Source organism: Glandiceps talaboti, chromosome 17, assembly GCF_964340395.1.
Source record: "Glandiceps talaboti chromosome 17, keGlaTala1.1, whole genome shotgun sequence".
NCBI classification, from domain to species: Eukaryota; Metazoa; Hemichordata; class Enteropneusta; family Spengelidae; genus Glandiceps; species Glandiceps talaboti.
The window spans coordinates 11,183,578-11,206,709 of NC_135565.1; positions in this window are offsets into that span (position 1 = coordinate 11,183,578).

Consider the following 23,132-nt stretch of genomic DNA (forward strand, 5'->3'; position numbering starts at 1 on the left):
ATAAATGTTCTACAAATTCAGTAGTCGTGTGGGAATTTGTGTTATTTTACTGCATATGAGTAGATCAAGAGTCTTTTTTTTATACAGCAGGACCAATATTTCCGGATAAAACAAAACTAATTTACCAAATATGTCAATATACAACTATAGTGTATGTAATGCATTCTTGACTTTGCAAATTGCGATCTGTACTTTTTATCGTTTACTCATTAAAAAGTATTCAATTTAAAGTCATTAGATACTGAGGAATATACAATGCGTTTCCCTGGTGTATTCATTGCGAAATAAAAACTTTGCAATCGAATAAGAGAAATCTAAGTCGCAGAAAGAAATCATATTTTTGGGGGGATTGCACGAGACGACCAGGAAATGTTCACACATATGTTACGGCCGCAAGCGGTTTCACAAAAATAAATGGACGTCACACGGTTGAAGATATCAAAGAAAGTGTATGTGATATATAGGCGACATAAAAAACGTGCATAGCAGAGTTAATATTCCATACCTAAGTGTTAGTTTGAAAGGGTGTCGTTCTTATTGCGTTATTTTGTAACGAATGCCTGGACAGAGTTGCTATTCCATCCACATAAACCACTTTCGTCGGTGTACTAGGATATGAAATTTCAATCGTATGGGTTTTGCCCGTATTGTTGAAAACAAAAGTTGCTATTTTCCCCAAAAATATAAATTGTCTTTCTAAAGTTACACAACCAGCGCCTCTGAACACGCTTTAATGTGATTGATTTATTCATTGATCGATTGATTGATAATCAATATATTATACTGTTTTACCTTGGCATTTCCTTATAGTGCACACACCAGGTGATCTAAACTCTGTCTAAGTTTAAAATTGTGTCTATAATAATTGGTATCAGTCTCAAAATGTTGCCCGTGATTGCCGAAAATCTTATTCTCTAAGACATGACTGTGCGATATATTAATTTAGTGACTCAATTAATTTGGTTAGAAAACGCAAATATATCCGATATCTGAACACGAGATGTTATAATTCTCGGATAAGTTTTCGATCTTTTGCTTCGAGCTAGCATATATGCAAGGCCGTCACACGATACGTTGTCAGTTTTTGACAAACTAGGGTCTAATCCATTGCATGTCTTTTACGCTGAAGAATCAAATTCGCATGAATTTTAGAAAGGATGACCAGATGTTAGTGGTTTAAAAGATATAACGGCGACATTGACGTCTTAAAAACAAGAGTCCTGACCTAATTTTAAAAAAAAATTCCCAAAACGTAGTAAAATGTTGACCATTCTAAAAATACAAACCATGGGATTTTTTTAGAGATCATCAATTTGGATTCTTCGTTTGCCATAGTCCGCTTTTTGTAAACCATACCATAAACATTATATATGCGTTCGAGCATTTTACAAAAACGGCAGAATAGAGCATTTCTTTTCGGTACCTGAACAATATTACATTCAATTTTCCCTTTTTCAAAAACGGCAGTCAATTACTTTCTTATGTACAAGCATGTTACCATTGACAGGTAACATTACAAAGGTAACATAGCATAATGACAAGACAAAATAGGGAACTTGCAATCCAGACTGAGCATGCTCAGATGCAAAGGACTATGGGATTATCTGGTTATCGTAATATCTTATCTGAAGCTACCGGTGATATAAACCTCCCACACTGGTCAGGGTAAATAGGAATTGATCATTCGTGGTTATAAACAATGTAACGACATTGCTTACTAATTGATGAGTATTTATTATCACATTTCTCATGATGGAACATTCAACATGGCGGGTTTGCAAGTTCCCTTTTGGGAATAGCGATTTCATTGTAAATTGATTGAATTTACATTAAATGGGAACACCACTCCAGGAAAGTTAGGGCATTTTCGTAAACTTTGAACTCTCCAGAATAATTTCCTAATTTAACAGCACATAAATTTTGGCGTGTCTTCCAAGAAACACTAAATTGAAAATGTTCACCTTCATTGCTCTAGCACTGATCTAGTGTTGCCTTTGGAGAGTCAGCATACATGTATATGTATTAGATGACTAATGAATATTCAGGACTATTATCTAAAGGTAATAAACACCCACGAGTCATTAATATCCAATCATATAGTCATGAAGATCCAGTTTTCCAATGAAGTAACACTGGATCACTGGTAGAACAATGAAGGTGAAAAATATTCTCATGTTTTTGGTGTGTTTCTTGGCAATCGTGCGAAATTTATGTTATCATAAGATAACACATCAGAACCAAAAGTTTGGAAAAAATACCCCAAATTTTTTCTTTCTCAATCATTTATATGATACAACTGCTACAAATGAACATAATTTATTCTTCATGATGTTACATTAGGATATTGAGGTGTCCACGTGATTTATTCCTTCGTGTTGTATTGTTTTATCTCATGTCATTGTGGTAACTGATTCGGGCAGCTCTTTTGCAACATCCTGTATTTTAACCATAACAAATAGGCAGGTACCCAAGAATGAAAAAATCGCTGCATTTGAGAACACGATTTTCTTTCTCCTGTGGGTTACTATGTTATATACTGCAATTGGATCTTTTTAATTCGGTTTAGATTTGAAATTATATTGTAATAACATCCATGTCTGGCATCCAACGGTAAACATTATGGAGACAGATAAAAAAAATTAAAAAGATTTTGGAGACATGAATATAAATACCATTCACATATAGCAGTGCCAAGCAGACTGTTTGCTCCGTTATTATATTGACTGCGCATGCGTCATAATTAAAGTCCTCAAATGAAGGATTGCATGCTTCTAAAGTATGGATATATATGTGTGTGTGTGTGTGTCAAACACCCAAATGCTAAACACTTACGACAAAGAATGTACGCACGTTTAATCTACTGCCAATGTATTGAAAAAGAACGCGCTAGTTGGTATAATCATTTATCTTGCTCACCATGTATTTGGAGAAGACATAGATGTGGATTATATAATGTATGTATCTGCTGTAAGGTATTATTTGATATCGCTAATATTAGAGTGGCGACTACACTTGGCAAAATTTTTGCTGGTGATGCAATGACGAAGATGTGAACATCTTCCCATGACGATAATGGCTACAATACAAGTAGACATAACACGAAAATGTGTGAAATCTCTCTCTCTCTCTCTCTTTCTCTCTCTCTCTCTCTCTCTCTCTCTCTCCCTCCCCCCCCCTCTCTCTCTCTCTCTCTCTCTCTCTCTCTCTCTCTCTCTCTATCTCTCTCTCTCTCTCTCATCACACACACGGCTTAGACAGTAGGGCTTACCAAATAAAACAATATTTCTTTGAAAAACCCTTTTATATGTATCTATAGATTTCCTCACACCATTATTTCTACAGAACCACCACCACCACCACCCCCACCATCACCACGGCAACAACAACAGCAACAGCAACAACAACAAGCAAACAAACAAACAAACAAACAGTCAGTCAGTCAGTCAGTCAGACAAACAGACAAAACTACAACAACCTATTGTTTCATGATTATAAGAGTTTTGCCATGTAGCGCCATCGAAGTCGTTAAAAGGTCTTCTCCGATTCATTACAATATCTTTCCTCATTTGTATTCCCTAATGTTTGCCAACTTGAAATGTCACTGTTTTCTATAAATTAAAAACCGTGTTATGACTATCAATTCATTATATCCAATGGGTCTCTCGAGCAACATTATAATCTAATTGAACGTCACTCAATTGTTAGTTTATGATTGTAATAATATAACAATGAGTGTAAACTAACCATTATCTTTCACTTTACTGTTCAATTTATTCTTGTAACACATACACACTCTTCTTCTCCTTCCCTTTCTTTATTCTCTTCTCACCCATTCTCTCTCTCTCTCTCTCTCTCTCTCTCTCTCCCTCCCTCCCTCCCTCCCTCCCTCCCTCCCTCTCTCTCTCTCTCTCTCTCTCTCTCTCTCTCTCTCTCTCTCTCTCTCTCTCTCTCTCTCTCTCTCTCTCTCTCTCTCTCTCTCTCTCTCTTCTTTTCTCTCCGATTACATGTGCGGTGTTAAGTATACACGAAATATTGTGTCAGATTTCGCCGTGAAAATTAGGTTCACCCTTCAATTATTGATGAAGGTTAAGTGTAATATTGTAGTTCACACAGTGGATTGTTATTAAACGGTGTTTTTGTCTTCTACTGACAAAAGCAAAAGGAAACGGTCAAGGACATGGGCTTATCCGTCATTGATGCGTAGGGACATTACTTTTGATAAAATACCAGCTCCTCAACAAAGGTTCTATCTCTTTCCTTCTTTTAACTTAGCCTGAATAATTTTCATTTTAAAAATGCGAGAAATTTGCTTTTGAAATTATGTATTGCTGTATTGAGTAGTTATATATCCTGACAGGACATTCGTTTAGCCCTAGGTCAACCCAAACGTCGGCTCTTGGAAAAAACACCGTTAGATTATTTTCATGTAGTTCAGGGTATGAATCCAAAGTAAAACATCACCAGTTTAGTTTAATGACAGTATACGTATTTACTGTGTAATGAAATTACCTGTAACTAAAAGCATTATTCCAAGTACGTACGTACGTACATACATACATACATACATACATACATACATACATACATACATACATATTACGTACGTATGTATGTATGTATGTATGTATGTATGTATGTATGTATGTATGTATGTATATATGTATGTATGTATATATGTATGTATGTATGTATGTATGTATGCATGCGTGTATGTATGTGTGGATGTATGTATGTATGTATGTATGTATGTATGTATGTATGTATGTATGTGTGGATGTATGTGTGTATGTATGTATGTATGTATGTATGTATGTATGTATGTACGTGTGTGTGTATGTGTGTGTGTGTGTTTGTGTGTGTGTAATACATTCGTAAAAGTCAGCTATGTATACAAGTGTGCGACTAACAAAACATTGCCGTTTCATATAAGGTTTACCTCGAATATATAGTATTGTTTTCAGTGAACCATTGGAAGCCGTTTTATATCAAGAAAATAATTGACTGAAACAGTGATAAAACTACCAGTATATTGATTCAGTGTAGTATCAACGGAAATCATCGTGCACTTTGTTGTGGCGAATACACACATATGACGCCTGATAGTCTCCTCCTGACGTCACAGGCGTAAGAGAAACCCCCACGGAAGCTGATAATGCTTGTGGGCAAATACGGAATGGTAAAGATTTTGAAGACACCCTCATATGTATCAATTTCCCCCAGTCTGGTGTCAAGTAACTCACGATTAATCCAACATTTATACATGTGACCTCAATTATTCATGGAAGTGTTCAGATAGAGAACAAAGTTCATGCAATTTTACAACAGGGGTTTAACTTCACATAATGTCAAGCGGTGTATGAATCTGACACAAAATACAACACAACTTGGCCAAGTATTCCTATTATCCATTTTAAAGGGAAAAAAAATATCCTCACTGGTCACAGTTGTTTGCACTACTTCGACGAATCAATTCAGATAAGTATATTGATAGATCACTAATAAACACAGTGTTGGTGTTTTCCACAAAGTTTAGTACAGTCAGATCACAGTAGTATAGTGCCTCAATTGTGCACGTTGTTACTGAAAGTTTCAGGTTTACAAATGTCAAATTTGGTGTCAGTTGCTGTTACGCCACATGCACCAATCTCCGTACAGACGAAGACATATTTTTGTCAGCACTATTCATTATATTTATGTTAGTAGCTTGCGAAAAAATATTTATTTATGTATTCATCTATTTGTATCTATAAATAATCCAACAGTCGTTGCTTTATAACAGTGGGAAGGTTCAGTGTTAGTGCAGGAGGAAATCGGAGTACCCGTTGTTCAGTAGAGTCAAACTGAACGACACTCTTCTTACTTACAGCGTGGTAAATTTAATCAAACCACTGAGTGGGTTCAACCCGACGGCAGTGTAAGAGGCAAGTGGTTTAACCACTCGGCTACCGGCAACCCCGACAGTATGCAACCATAGTTAAACTTACAAGAACGGCAAACTAGAGAGCAAACTAGAGCACATCACAAATTGTAAACTCATCACATTACATCAGTACCACACTGACCTGTGCATGATAACCGCAATATGTTTTAGTAATATCAAGATAAAGTAGAAGATGAAAGTTGTGTGGAAAGCATAACGTAGGCAATATCATAATGAATTGAACCCATTGTCATGTTCCTCTTTTACTCTGCCGCTTGTCGGAAGTGTCCCAGACAGAATGTTACAATGTAACACTCACAGACATGGTTTGTTTGGCGGAGACAGGATATTACAAAGTAACTCTCACAGAAACGGTTTATTTGGTGGAGACAGCGTTTTGAATAACGTCTCTGATATTGTGTTTGTTGTCTTGGATAACATCGAATTTCTTGTATTGAAAGTGTTGTGTTCGGAAATCTTGATTGACTGCCACTTTCGTGTTACACTATTGTTAAATTCATACAATTTCTACTACAGACTAGTGAATATGTACACCGGCTGTCACTTAAACGCTATTTTCAAGCATTGCATTGACTTTCCACAGAACTTTGATCTTCGTTGTAATTGGCAAGTGCTCACAAGTATTCACTCATGTTTCATGGTTATGTTAACCATCTGCTCATCGTACGCCTATGTGCATGCGGCTTTATTTGTTAACACTGAATGTACACGCTCGTTCGCCGGTGTTATTAAAAGCAAGCTGTTGTTGTTGTTGCTGCTGTTGTTGTTGTTGTTGTTGTTGTTGTTGTTGTTGTTGTTTGAATTTCAAAATGACCCGGTAATGTTGTGACCAGTATGGTCAATTCTCTACTTCAATGCATCAGATTAAATTCAATATAAATATAACTATACACATATATTTATGTATGTTGTATCGTTCAAAGTTGGACTGAAAACATTGTAATATGCACATTGAAATACGGACAATTGAAAACAATATTATAGAATTCAGCATGAACGAGTAAAATTTCACTATGACATATTGACAGGTTTCTCCTCAAAAACATACTTCACATTATTATTTCTGTTTCCGTCTATTTTGCTGTTTTGCACTTCTCTGTCTTTGAGGGCGTTTTTGAATCATATATCATTGTCATCTCGTGAGGCCAGGAACTTGACCTTTGAACTGATAGTATAAGACAATAAGTAAATGTATAAGTAAATCTGAAAACACCAATCATTTTGAGAACACTCCTACTACAGTGTCTTACACGTCTTGTAGTCTTCATCAAATCATAAACTATGAGTAATTTTGAAAGCAAAAGCACAGTTGCTTCGTACTTGTAGGATCATTATGGTCGTCACATTGTCTCACTCACTCACGGACAAGTATGCTTCGTCCATGAAAAAAGAAAAAGGTCAGGGTTTCAACCAATAGAGGGCGCTCAACACTAATTCTCAACAACTGAGCTTGTGATTTCCATGGGATCATAGGGTGAAGGACAAATAATTAATTTTGTTTGTTGTGACCAGTGACGATTTTCCGGGTTTCTAATATTAGTTTCTCTACATTTTAAATAATTTTTTAAATATTGTTTCCTCTCCCTTTCCCCCTATTTTCTACTGTTATCACTGTCTTATCAGAATTTACCAACTTTGCATTAATTAACCGATTGCTAATCATAGAACAAAGTCAAGGGTTAATTGCCCAATTAACACATTGTGCAGTAAGTGTAAACATCTACTGATCCGAATAATGACAGTAGGGTGAATAGATTGTCTGATTTTTCGTTGCACTATATATATTCTCCATCCGTGTATGGTATATTGCGGGCAAAGGCCAATGCAAATTAGGTGGTCGCGTGACGGCCATTTAAAAATCCCACATCCAAGGCCTAGCGAGGTTACCCTGTGTTTGATCGCAGATGTGTTTGACATTTCACAAGCGAAGAGCTGTAAGTCATATAATGAATATTGTGTACATAGGTAAACGCTAATAAATACATCTTATCACCCTTGGGATACAATATAACGATGTATTTGTTAGTCGTTCCATTGTTATTATCAGAATCTATGTACATTAATTTATACAAAGTGAATGAAACACTTCCTAAAATATCAGAAGTAATATGCGTCACGTACGTCAGTTTATAGTATTGTCATGACGTCATTATGACGTCATTGAATACATCTAAATTATTCACAAAGGCATTTAGATGTTAATGTATGATTGGTAATTAAAAAAACAAAATTTATAATTGGAAAAAAAACACAATTCATCAGGTACGGTTAGTTGTATTATTTACAACATCGTAACATATATAATATCACCTGACCTAGTTTCTCCTAAGGGCTAAAATAAAACTGTTTAGTTCCACTTACCCAACCCCCAACCCCTAGTTTTTCAAGCCGACCCTAAAGTTTTTTTTACGCATTGTAGAAAAAAAAATATAGCGAAAATTGTGAAGTCTCGCAAGAAACAGTGGATGCAGAAACTGACATCAACTTAAAGAGAAAATATAAAACTTTTCTTCCAATCTGCAATGGCTGTACATCTAATGGGAAGAAACCAATAACACATAAACCATATGGAAAACAAAGGAACACATAACTCCCTGAACTAGACTATCACACATTAAAAAAATCTGCCTATCCCACCTAATCTAAAATTGAGAGTAATCGGAACCACAAACAATTTTTTAGGCATCAGTTTATTTTAATATACAAATGATTGTGTCAGTCTCGCACTTGAATACTATATTTAATACAATTCATGACTTCCAGTCTCATATAAACCAACAATGCTAATTAAGTAATAATATCTGTGTCCTAAATATATAATGTCCGTCCTTAGACTAACAGAATTAGAACAGGTTGAAAAGGCAAGAAATAAAAATAAATGTGTGTATCAGATAACATGGCCTCAGATAATAGTACAGGTAGGTAAGGATTTTATTTTATTCTATTTTATCTTATAAATTATATCTTATAAAAAGAAATATTATTTCGGACACAAAATGTCGGTCAGAATATCCCTTCTGTGATAGTTTGATAAAATATGTACAGACATCGCCGGGGGAAGGAAAACAGACGTAAATGAAGGTCAGGAATTTTTGTTTTTAATGCTTAAAATGTTCAGGGTCGGAAGCTTAATGCTTAAAAAAAAGTTTGGGTACATTACCAGGTCTTATTTTACATATAATGTTTTGCGCCCTCTATTGACGATACGATCAGGTGAATTGTTCGTTGTGTGTAATTGTAATGTTCAGCTAAACTCCTTGCGTGAAAGTACCAAGTAGTTGAACGTGTTATTGTAACCTAAGAAGAGTTGGCCAAAATGTACATATGAATTACATGAAATAAAAGGGGGGGGGGGTAGGGTGTACCAATATGTTAATAAATATCTTTGGTTTGATAAAAGCGTGGTCTCAAAACAAACGGCTGTGAAAAGGCGACGTTGAGAACGTTGAGAAAGTCATCGAATAATCAAATAGAAAAAGTGAAAGTCGTCGGCCAATAAACAGTTCGAATGTACGGCCATACTAGTATATCGAGTCTGGCAGTTTCCATTTATCTTAGTATATTGAGTTTGGCAGTTGCCATTTATTTTCCATTTATCTTGCACAATAGTTACGTAGCTGAAGAACTATATGGATATGTTGCTTTGTTTGTATATATATATATATATATATATATATATATATATATATATATATATATATATATATATATACATATATATATATATATATATATATATATATATATATATATATATATATATATATATATATATATACGAGTTGTCTCATGATCGCACTATGCGTGAAACTCCGAGTTACAACCAAGAAAGAGTTCCAGTACTACCAAAACTATTACGCTCTGCCACTGCGGTATGGAGCACTGTCTTAGCAGATTGATACTCACCGAGTTATATATGTATATATATATATATATATATATATATATATATATATATATATATATATATATATATATATATATATATATATATATATATAGTATCAAAGTATCAAACTTGTAGAAGAGAGTGCTCGATTTTTATTGAAATAAATACGAAAATATTGATTTTTATTGTAATTCAATTAAAAGAACAACTTAAAAATGAGGTAAAGTAGTTATTTTGTTATGAAAAGATGAAATGTAAAATTATAAAATTCATTTCATAACTCAGGCTACTATTAATATCCCACATGTCTCATCAACATCAAAGTCAATCTATAAATGACTCTCACAGGATCTGCAAAATTAGTGTTGTCGGTCCTTTGAGCATACAATGCAGATAGCATCAATCTCTCTTCTTTGTTCCCCATTAACTATCACATTACATAATATTAATTGCAATAAAATTGAGACAATCAGAAAATGAACTCATAGCAAATTTTGGCATATAGATACCCACGTGTTTCAACATCGTTACCATGTTAACGAACATGACTGTCCGGTGATACTTCTTATTTGTACATATTAATTTATGGTAATTAGCTATATGATCTGATAAAATAATTTAATAAAGGTAATTTGCAGCTAATTTCAAAAGTAGCTGGTACAAACGATGAAGTAGGTGGGGAGTTGAGCCACCGACCGTATGAGGAGTGGGGGTGGGGTTAGCTCTCGTCCTTGGAGTTTCTCTGAAAAATTCAAAAAATAAAAGTATACTTTCCGGTGATGTTTTAACATGTTAAGCTGTTAAGAAATATCGTCTCCTGATCGCAATTGAATTTGAATGTAGAAAAAAAAAATTCTCACAGTATAATATTTTATGTCATACAATTCTGAAAAAAAAAAATCAATTATTATAATTCAAGGTATACCAGGTCAGTAATTTGAAATACGTACACAATAACGAAACTCTTCAACACTTTTTAGTAAAGACTCGTTGTCATAACAGTAATATTTCTTACAAATCCAGCATTTCTATTGTTTTTACTATTGTTCTCACTTATTCATTCATTGACAAGTGACCCCAGAATCACACTGTACCCCTTTCTAACATGTCATGGCTGATCGATCATTCTTAAATGGAAGAGAAACTCTCAGCTTTGGTGCAGCAGGGTCACTGCTGGGCCAAATTTTGAGACAGATTTTACCTCCACTGACACACTACAGCTACTGCTCAATGGACGAAAGAAAGATCTGGTGCCTTGTAGCTATGTTAGGTCTGTTCTATTCGTTTCTCTATTAAACTTCACATCTTTCCGTCTGAATGTAACTTTGTAATGAGTAGTACCCTGGGTATCATAAATAATGTTTTCAAATTGTAGACTATATCTTTTCCCTTTGTATTTTGTATTACAAATTGAATATTTGCTTAGGATATTCTCATATTCCAGCTACTTTTTCGTCTGAAAACTCTATGCGGGTAGGTTCGTGGTTATGTTTGGTGGGTGGTTAGATTGCTTGTGGATGTATACTGGTCGATCGTTTGGTTTTGGGTAGGGGTAGTGTTTTCCAGTGTTTAAGTCGAGTGTGATGTCCAGGAAATTCGTTATTTTCTGATTGGTTTGGGTGGTGATTTTAACGCCAAGTTCCTGAAATTTTGTATTCATGTGTTTCCTAATTTAATCAACTTTTCTTCCCGAGGTGTTATGCAGGACAGCTAGACCATCGTCTCTGTATAGGCCGATGTTTTCTTTCTTGTGCGTTTTAGCAAGGGTGTTCAGGATGTATATAGATGCCGACCAGTTCGCATATTTCGGCTCCGTCGTAGCTGCCCATTGTTACGTCGAATAGGTCTGCGCTGTGTTTCTTTGTCCAGGGGGTGCCTCTGTCGAATAGTAAGGATTTTCTGGAGTGGAGGATAATGTCGATGTCTTCTGTTGAAATTTCTGCATGTTCTTTGGCGAAGGTTATGGCTTTGTGTAGGAGGTCTGCTGATATTGACGGGTAGAAGTCTACGATGTTGAATGTAATGAAAGTAAGCTTGTCTTTTTCCTCCAGTTTGTTGACCTTTGTTGCATATTTTACGGTGTTGTTGATCCTGTCCATTATTCTTTTGCTTACGAACCTACCCGCATCGATAAGCAGACGTTTATCCACCATTTCGCACGATGCCGAAATATTCAAACAGTCAGCACCATTGTACTACAACGCACTGAAGGACAGCGGTTCCACTGAGAAAATATCTGCACTAATAACCCACAAGCAACTAGAAAAAGAACCCGCCAGCGTAACATCATCTGGTTCAACCCACCATTCAGCACTAACGTCAGAACAAGCATTGGGGGAACAAAGAAATCAACCCTACACAAGGTCTTCAACCAAAACACAATGAAAGTCAATTACAGCTGCATGCCAAACGTCGCCAACATCATCAAAACACATAACAACAAAATCGCGAACAACAATACAACGACCAAAGAGAAATTCTGCAACTGCCGAAATGAGAGCACATGCCCAGGAAAGCTGCCTGACCGCCAGCATAATCTACAACGCAGAAGTAAAAAGAGAGGAATGCAACCAACCCCCAAACTGTACATCGGCCTGACTGAATATGCCTTCAAACAAAGATACAATAACCACAACCAAACCTTCAGACACGAAAAATACGCAAACAGCACTGGACTTTCGAAGTACGTCTGGCAGCTGAAAAGAGATAAAAAAAAACCGTTCAAAGTAGACTGATCTATATCACAGAGAGCACGCGCATACAGTAATGAAACCAAACGGTGCGACCTCTGCCTAACTGAAAAAAACTCTGCATCCTCAACGCCGACAAACAAACACTTCTCAACAAAAAATCTGAACTCATCTCAAAGTGCCGACACGAAAACAAGTTCTACATAGCGAACTTCAAAAGTAACACAAATCTGACAAATCTGAAGACTCCTTGTATGCATAGAAACAATACACAATCAACTTTATATTGAAAGTACACGACAATCAGTTTAATGATTCTTGAGAAACAATCACGGCAGTTTGATCATAAAATTCAATAAGGGGCAATTAAATTGACTTTCTTATAAGAATTTGGTTGCAAGAAAGTTCATCAGCTGGTAACGGAGAACAGGATCTTTATGATAGTTTTTCTTAAATTCAAGATGGTGGCCACAGACCAGACCACGCCGTGTATCATCACCTAAGAACAGTTAGGGTACACAGTATCAAAAGAATCAGCAAACCAAGTTTTCGAAGTTTCTAGAGAAAGTTGTTAAGAAACACCTTTCAATTTACAATACCGGAGAGAGAAGCTGAGCGTAAAATAAAGATATGGAGGAAATTATACAAAGAAATGGGGGAGGGGACCTCAGTTGCAATCACAATTACATAGGTATTGACAACACATAATAATCGTAAATGTTCTCTAGAATCTGCAAGTATATCATTACGAGTGGTATATATCTTTGCCCCCCCCAAAAAAAACAACAACAAAAAACAAAAAAACTAACAAAAAAAACACACACAAAAACAAAACAAAACAACAAACAAACAATGGGATACAAACGTCTTTCTCGCCTTCTTTGAGCCTGAATATATCTCTCGCCCTTCCTCTGTCTGTCTGTCTGTCTGTCTGTCTGTCTGTCGGAAATATACATGTATGTATGTATGGATGGATGGATGGGTGTGTGTGTTTGTATGTATGTATGTATGTATGTATGTATGTATGTATGTATGTATGTATGTATGGATGGATGGATGGATGGATGGATGGATGGGTGTGTGTGTTTGTATGTATGTATGTATGTATGTATGTATGTATGTATGGATGGATGGATGGATGGATGGATGGATGGGTGTGTGTGTTTGTATGTATGTATGTATGTATGTATGTATGTATGTATGTATGTATGCATGAATGTATGTATGTATGTATGTATGTACGTGTGTGTGTGCGTGCATGTGTATGAATGAATGAATGAATGAATAAATATGTAGGGCGTCACATTGCATAGACAATGTTTTAACTTATCAATGAGTCTTAATGAGACACACACGATCAATCATATAGTACCGCTAAATGTATTGTTGATTTTCAAGCTTTTGTTAGCTTTTACAAAAATACAAAAGAGTACATATGAATTATAGTTTCAATTATTGATGTCATCAACATCTCACTCAAGGTTTTGGATGCAGTGTCATGCCACTAAATAAGGTGATCATGAACGGTTTGATTTATTCTCCAACGTTACATCAAAGCAGTATTCATATATCGCCATGTTCATTGATGAGCTACACTTGTAATTGTTAGCAAAAATTGAAAATATTCCAGACTAATCAAATATCAGTGGAAAAAGATTATTAATCCTACAGAACAATACTTTCATCTACAACAAAACTAACCAGATGATCTAAGTCACACACCGTTTAAATTTGTAACAAAATGGACGAACTTATATTTACGCTCATCATTATCTTGCGTCAACCCCCCCCCCCCTACTGTTATCACGTTAAATTATCCATACTTAGCTCGTTTTCTAACAAACACTTTTCAATCTGCTGTGGACATATCTGTGAAGAATGTAAACTTAGACAGTAAAAAGCCAACTTAAGTAAATGTAAAACACACTTCCCAAACACATACCAAATTCAACGTTGTATTTTATACATTTTCAGCTTACATATATAGATGCTCACTGAAGTTGACTGATTGAATAGAAGTGATAATAATATGTGTGTATATATCTTATTATAGTAATATGTATGTATGTATGTAATATGTATGTATGTATGTATGTATGTATGTATGTATGTATGTATGTATCTTATGATAGTAATATGTCTGTTTGTATGTACCTCATGATAGCAATATGTCTAAATGTATCCTGTGATGTCTGTACGTATCTTATGATACTAATGTGTCTGTATATGTATCTTATGAAACCATTTTGTCTTGTCCCTTGGTAATTTGCAGTTCGTGTTTTAAACGTATAGATAATCATAAGATGGGTTTTATTTTCAGTCTAGAAATTCAAACACACTCGTGGGTGAAAGTGTCCTTTTGAACGACGCTGAGATAGATGACAAACATATATCATTTATCACTTTATTAATACATTTGTAAACGATTTTGGATTGCTATTGTATTAATGTCGTTTAGTCAATTGCACGTGGGAAATAAAGTGTTTTCGAATGCCAGAAATCATTTCTGAAATGAGAAAATTGTCATTATTAAAGAAGGTATCCAATACAAGTAGCCTTCGGAATAGAATTATAATTAGAAACGAATGAACATCCTTTTATAATTAATTATTGACAATCGCCTTGATTATCCGCTATATATAAGATAATAATTCAGTATTATGTACTAGGTACATTCACGATTCGCGCTACATTAAAAGGTAAGTTATTTTTTACGAACAGATACTTTTTCTAACCTCTTTCGTATTTCTCAATAACTTTTCGACTTTTCACTTCGCCGCTGACGTCTATCTGTCTCTCGATCAGTCCATCTGTGTTTACATCTGTTATCAGGGAATGCTTTGAACGTCTCATCTTACTCCATATAAGGTCCGTACTGCTAAGAACTATTGAGCCATATCAGTTGTACACCGTGCCAACCGCTCCCGGACCGTTGATCCCTGGCAAAATCACTCAGTATAAACTCATCTGGATATAGTAAGCATAATTCTTATGTGTGAATAATCTCTGTCGATTTCAGCTCGCGATCGGCATTTATACAATACTCTTGAAGTTAGTCATAAAGCTGTCCGATCTAGGAACTAGTTCTTCTACGTGCAAATGTGTGTAAAAAATGTTTGCATGATAGATAACAATTTAATTAAAAATAACGACCCCTTTCCTTCTTCAATAGTTGTGCATACGGGCGCTCCTCAAGGTAGTTTTATTATAAGTCCTTTCGATTATTGTATTCTCATTATACCTATGATGGTACCCCTTTTTAAGATGTTATTTTTAAGATTGCCGATGACACCATTGTCATAGGTTAAACCACTGGTAACAACGCGTCTACAATATAATAATAACATAAATTGTAAATTTAAGTAAATAATGTCATCTTGAACTCAATTTAATGTAACCAAAACCAAAGTTACTATTGTCGACTTTCGTAGACTCGTATCGCGATCGTGGAAGCGAATTTGAAATGTCAGTATTTTCAAATTCCTTGGTATTCAACTTTCACATCGTAGGTCTCGGCAAACGTATACTGAACACCGTGTGAATAATCCCAACAACGTCCTTATTTTCTGAGGAGTTTAAAGAAATTTGTAATGAATCGTTACGGTAGTATTTTACTAACGAACTGTCATAGAGGGTACTTTAACATTAATATTTGTCATCATCAACATCTACATGTAGTTCAACAAAATCACCAGTGATAGTTACTTGTTAGAGTCGTCCGGACAGTACAGATAAATATTGGCATATCATTACCATCATTACAACCAATCTCTCATTCCAGAATTCTATTTTGGCTTTTTAATTTATGGATAATTATATAACGAAACATTTCAAAAACCTTGGATAACAATTATTACTCTGCATTATTTTCACTCGCAAAGTGTAGGGTTTGAAAGACATAACTAAAACTTGAAGATTATGATGTAAAGTTTATCACATTTGCTAAGATAATAAAACACAAAATAGATTTTTAAAAAGTGTTACAGATCCATTCCTAAAATAACATCCATCATTACGTAATCCTAGATCCGTTTTTGTTAATTTCTCAGTGACCCTCCGGTAGGCAGAATTTAACAGGTGTTTCAAACGAACTCGGAATGTTTTGGAAAGAGCTTTTAACGTCTTTTAAATCAGTATTAGGATGATTTGCCATTGGTTTTAGTTCCATGTTAGTTATCTGTGCGTTTTAATCTTCTGGAGTCTTATCTTAATTTTTCCCCGTGCTTTCATATTTTACTTAAATTATCGTTTCCCATGTTGTAGTGTCATTCATCGTTCGGTCCAATCTTTTAGTTTTCAAATTTCTCAATCTGTATTAATAAGTACACGTAGAAAAGTGAAGTCCAAAAAAATTTTATGCAGATAAAAGTAACGTATATTTTTATTAAATTGCCTCGCCATAGTGTACATACATAAGGTCATTTTTAGAATGCTATTTCAAAGAGGTGCTTAATGCAGAGTTTGAGAAGACGTTATTTATCTATTTATTTATTTATATATATATATATATATAAATAAATAAATAAATAAATATATATATAAATAAATAGATAAATAAATAAATATATATATAAATAAATAAATAAATAAATATATATATATATATATGTATTTATTTATTTATTTATTTATTTATGTATATATATATATATATATATATATATTTATCTATTTATTTATATATATATATATATATATATATTTATTTATATATATATATATATTTATTTATTTATATATATATATATATATATATATTTATTTATCTATTTATTTATATATATATATATATATTTATTTATTTATTTATTTATCTATTTATATATATATATATATATATATATTTATTTAGTTATATATATATATATATATATATTTATTTATATATATATATATTTATTTATCTATTTATTTATATATATATATATATTTATTTATTTATTTATTTATTTATCTATTTATATATATATATATATATATATATATATATATATATATATATATATATATATATATATATTTATTTAGTTATATATATATATATATATATTTATTTATTTGAGATGTCTACAGGATTACACAATTTACCAACACTTAGATATTGGAAAAGACTAATACATTCAATATTTACAAACCTAATACAAAAAAAAAAGAAGATAAAATTACCAAAAGTTCCGTTAAATTTACAAATCAACTATTTCTTTTAGGACATTTTTCTAAAATTACCGAGACTGGAAAAATATGTGTGATGAGCCTTGCCCTTTGTCCCCTTGAAGTACGTCTCTACTAGTCGTCGATGACACTATGTACTCTAGCATTCTTTGGGATGCTGAAAGAGATACTACGGTTGGATCATAAATGTCTGACCCAGCACAACAACATCAATTAATAGAAGATGATAGCAAGAATTATGATATAACGGTTGCACTTCATTATATTTTGCAGGACGATGGCTACCAGGGATAACGACTTTTACAAACCACAAAATGCATTTGCCGTTGGCTTGGTAATATTGGTACTTATAAACGCAACAGAAGTCAAAGCCAGATGCAACTACCAGAATGTGGTAAATTTCATATTTATTTGTTACGTCAATAGAGTATGAATTTATCGAAATCCAGATTTTCAATATTATACCTTTTATTACTTGTTGTGATTGATAATGCCTAATAAAAAATTCAGATCCTAATTTGAGCCATCGACCCTAAACACGTGACAATTTACTTCTGTTCCTCTGTAGATTTTCTTGCCAAGATATCTTTGGTTACTTTTTAAAAAAAATCACATTCAAGAGAGAAATTATGTCTTTTCAGCCTTTAACACCACAGTCTGCATATTGTGTTTGTCTACTTCTGAATCACATAATTGTCTTCAATCGATATTTACTTCTTTTACACCTCATCAACTGTTACTGAAGTTTTGAAACGAATTAAATAAAAACATGTAAAATAAAATAAAATCCCGACCCTTCCCCTACCCCTATTTTCTGGTCACAAGTTATAGGAACCAAACATTTTTTTTAATGTTTGCCAAATCTGTCACTCTTCTTGCATAAACCTCCATATATGTATTAGGTCAATCTTATCAGATACTCATACCGTCGTACTAACTAAAATTGTGTCAACAATCACCGACAGTTGAAATTTTAAATCCTGTCATGTATTATTGTAAATAATCCCCATATCACGTACTATGTACTTCCAGGGAGCCTCGAGGGTACACCCGTATCACGCCCTGACACACTTTGCCCACATATAGTATCGTCAATATCTATTCGCCGAGTGGTTCGGTTTTGATTTTTTTCTTAATTTCTTTACGATTTTGAGAAACTAAATAATGCTCCACTGTCCATTTCTGTGGTTGTGTGATTTAAATGATGTTACTGCATAGGGTATATGATAAAAAATTTAAGGCCCGGGTATGAGGTTTCCGGACCTGGGTAGTATTACCTCCTAGGCCCGGATATGGGTTTTGCGGACCGAGGTCGTAAGGCGGAAGGCCCCGAGTTTACGAGCTTAGGGCCCGTGAGCCGTACGTGACCGAGGTCCGCAAAACCAATATCCGGTTTTATCATATACCTCTTGAAGCGCTCGGATACGTTTGAAATCAATAATTTGGACATTTTTTAATGCCTAAGGGATATTGTACTGAAAATAAATCGCCGATCGCTGTTATCGACGTTTGTTGTTTCCTGGAGCCCCTGTTGAGTATCGTCGCTTCCGCCATGATATTACCGTACACGTACAGGATGCTAACAGGTTTTGCAACATGCATATCAACGAGAAAGAAAGTAATCCAAAACTCCCTCAACTTACCTTATTTTGGAAACTGGACTGGTCCGTGATACGGAAAATTACTACCCAGCTAGCGCTCATGACTTCTCCATAGCAATACAATGGGGACGTACTTTATAAGGGACCGGTCAGTTTCTTTAGCCTGGGGGGGGGGGTGCATTTGTAGGGGGGGGGATCACCCTGTTTTGGAAATTGGCAGTAGGGGGGTCATGCTGTTTTGAAAATTGTCGATAGGGGGGGGGGGGGGGTCACAGTGTTTTGGACTGTGATGGAAGAAAAAAGCCTTTTCTACAATGCCATATAGCCTTGTCTGAAATGTGGCACATATCAATATTTGTTCTTGTCCCCGTTTCTTACATGAATTGTTTAATATTACTTATTAGTTCAAACATAACTATACATATACATATACATATGTATATGTATTAACTAGCTACCACGCTAGTTACAGAACATGTCATGTTAATGCTTGGCTGTTTCACAATCAATGCTTCACTTATATTGCACTTTGGGGCAAAAGCGAACTTGAAGGTTTCGTAATGGTAATCTTCATAGATAGTTTATAAAAGAAGTTAATCTAAATTGTTCTACTCATCAGTATGAACTTGTCATACGGGATTAATATACTTTCTATTCTGTACACTATATGCTATTCACACTACATTTCAAGACACTTCTCATTTATTTATTTAAAATGAAGTTGGTGTTCTCTCTTTTCCCCTTTTCAGTGCTATAAAGTGAGCCCACACGGAAATAAATACGGATACAACGAGTTTACTTTCTGCGACATATCACATTCTTATGCTTGCACAGACTTTCTTAATAGACTCCGTGACTATGGCCATAGCACATTGGTGAGTCTTACAGTTGGCATCTAAACTTAGTTAGAACAAATTGGCGTCTTATCATTGTAGTTTTAATTATTTTGATTTTATTTTATTTCATTTTGTATTGAATTGTATGGTTTAGGTGTGTGTGTATGTATGTATGTATGTATGTATGTATGTATGTATGTATGTATGTATGTATGTATGTATGTATGTATGTATGTATGTATGTATGTGTGTATGTATGTATGTATGTATGTATGTATGTATGTACATTTTGTATGTATGTATGTATGTATGTATGTATGTATGTATGTATGTATGTATGTATGTATGTATGTGCGTGCGTGCGTGCATGCATGTGTGTGTATGTGTGTGTATGTAGGTAGGTAGGTAGGTAGGTGTGTGTGTATGTATGTATGTATGTATGTATGTATGTATGTATGTATGTAGCTAGGGAGGAATTTAAATATTTACTAAATATATATCTGTCTGTCTTTCTGTCTGCGACATTAACGTCACCTTCCTTGTCAATACTAATATGAGACATTACAATGTTATATTTTGCTTGTATTGAAAATAGTCTTCAACTATCTAGTCTATTTGCTAGACAGTATCGTTACGATTTAATACCTTCACTCACAGTATAGTCAAAGTTGTTGCTCTAGAAGTCCTGAGATGCAATTTAAAATTCATCCACAACCACCCACACCGTCATTAACATCATGTCTTTGTTAATCAATCACAAAATTCTAACCAATAACACAGTCCATCATAAAGTTAGTGTTTATTTGGGCAGTTATGTGATGTCCAAATATGGTATATTTGTCAGCTCAGGATGCTACTTATACAGTCACTTTTTATGTCACTATAACTGTTGGGGTTCAACTTTCTGTACTGACCAGACTGTGGTTAGACCACAGTTGGAATCCAGACTATCCGACATATGATTTAACACGTTAAGCAGGCCACAAAGGACTAGATTCTCTAAGATGTTCGTTTTCATGTTAAACTCAAACGTTAATGTATATGTCATCTCTCTACCATTAACTACAGAAATGTTGCGACAGCGGTCAACGGATATGTTGTGAACAAACATATTGGTCCAATCCAATAAGCGGCAAACGAAGAACAGCAGACAATAATAATCTTATTTACATGAGGTAAATATCGCTTTATATACTTTACGTTGAAATGATTTTAATGCAATGTTTTGATTGCTCATACAAATATGAACTAGCTTCTCTTAGAAGTGTAAAACCAATTGTTCAAATTATTGATAGAAACACATTCGCGTAAATCCCTTTTACAAAATGTAGGTATGCTTTTAAACATAAGAATAATTTGCATATACGTTGGCTTACACAGACAAAGGAAAGAAATAGTTATTCCAACTATTGTCTCTTGAGTATTTATGTTTGCATAATTAATCATCTAATGACTTAAGGAAATTGATTGTCTCCAAACGTGTGAAAGCGTTAATTTTGTAAGTGGTTCAGTGGGCACACAAGTGGGTTGATTGATTGATTAATTACCATATATAGTGACGCTGTTTGTTTGTATGTTTAATTTTAATAAGTGGGTGAGCGAGGGCGTATGTACATTAGTAGAGACACAGACATACGAGTGGATATCGTATCTCAAAGTATGACTACCTCTTAATCATATTTGGACTTGCAGTCGAGTTGATACTGAAGTTCCCAAATCAGGAATTTGACTAAGGTCTGTACTTGATGATTGATTGATTGATTGATTGATTGATTGAATTATGTACAGTATTTCTTATATCTTAGAAATGATATCTCCATTAGCTACTGAAGACAACTATTGTTATATCTATCACTACAATCCTAATTTTTTTTTATTTATTTCCTAGATTGGAATCGTCCGATACGTCGAGATAACGAACCACGAGTCTTTAAAATGCCGACAAAAATATTTGCAGAATGATACCAACTAGTGTAAAAGCTGTAAATATGTTTTAAACTGCCAGATGCATTAACTATGATAATGAACATTAATATAAAAAAAATATAGAAATTAATAAAACCGAACAGGGGAGTAAGTAAAACTTTCAATATCTCTCTGATCTAAAATGTAATGAAAATGTGGAAAAATTTCAAGCCTTGTTAGGAATATGATGAATCATAACAAATAAATATACATTTAAGTTCACATCCGTTGCCCTTTGTTTTGCTCCAAAGGGATACTTAACCCATTAGTCATCGCTTCTATTTGATTTGATATCCTGATAAGACATAAATAGACAAGCATACGGTCATTTTGGCCCCGGTCTTTTGCCCCCTTAATTGAACCAAAAGAACTTTTAGTAACTTTAAGTTTACCTTTACTCGATATATGTTCTCAATTATTTCAAAAATGTAAGACTTCTGAAGAAAACATTCACCTTTGGATGCCATCTGCAAAATAGAGATTACATAAAAGAGAAAATTAGACTAAGTGTTATAAATGAAAACAAGACACGTTAGAAGAATAAAAGTAGTTTAAAAATCGTTCTTGCTTAATGTTCTTGCTACTTGTATGTATGTATATATGTATGTATGTATGTATGTATGTATGTATGTATGTATGTGTGTGTGCGTGCGCGCGCGTGCGCGTGCGTACGTCTGTGTGTGTATGTATGTATGTATGTATGTATGTATGTGTGTGTGCGTGCGTGCGTTCGCGCGCGTGCGTGCGTACGTACGTACGTACGTGTGTGTGTATGTATGTATGTATGTATGTATGTATGTATGTGTGTGTGTGTGTGTGTATGTATGTATGTATGTATGTATGTATGTATGTATGTAGAAAGAAATGCATAAGGAACTAATAAACCAGTCCGTATATATAGCTGTTAAATCCGACGTTTCGAATAAATATTCTTTTTCAAAGGAAAAATTGGCGAGATAGAGAAATGCCAGGTGAAAACCCGAACATTTCTAAATATAATGGAACAAAACCGCGCGTGATATAAATAAACGGTTATAC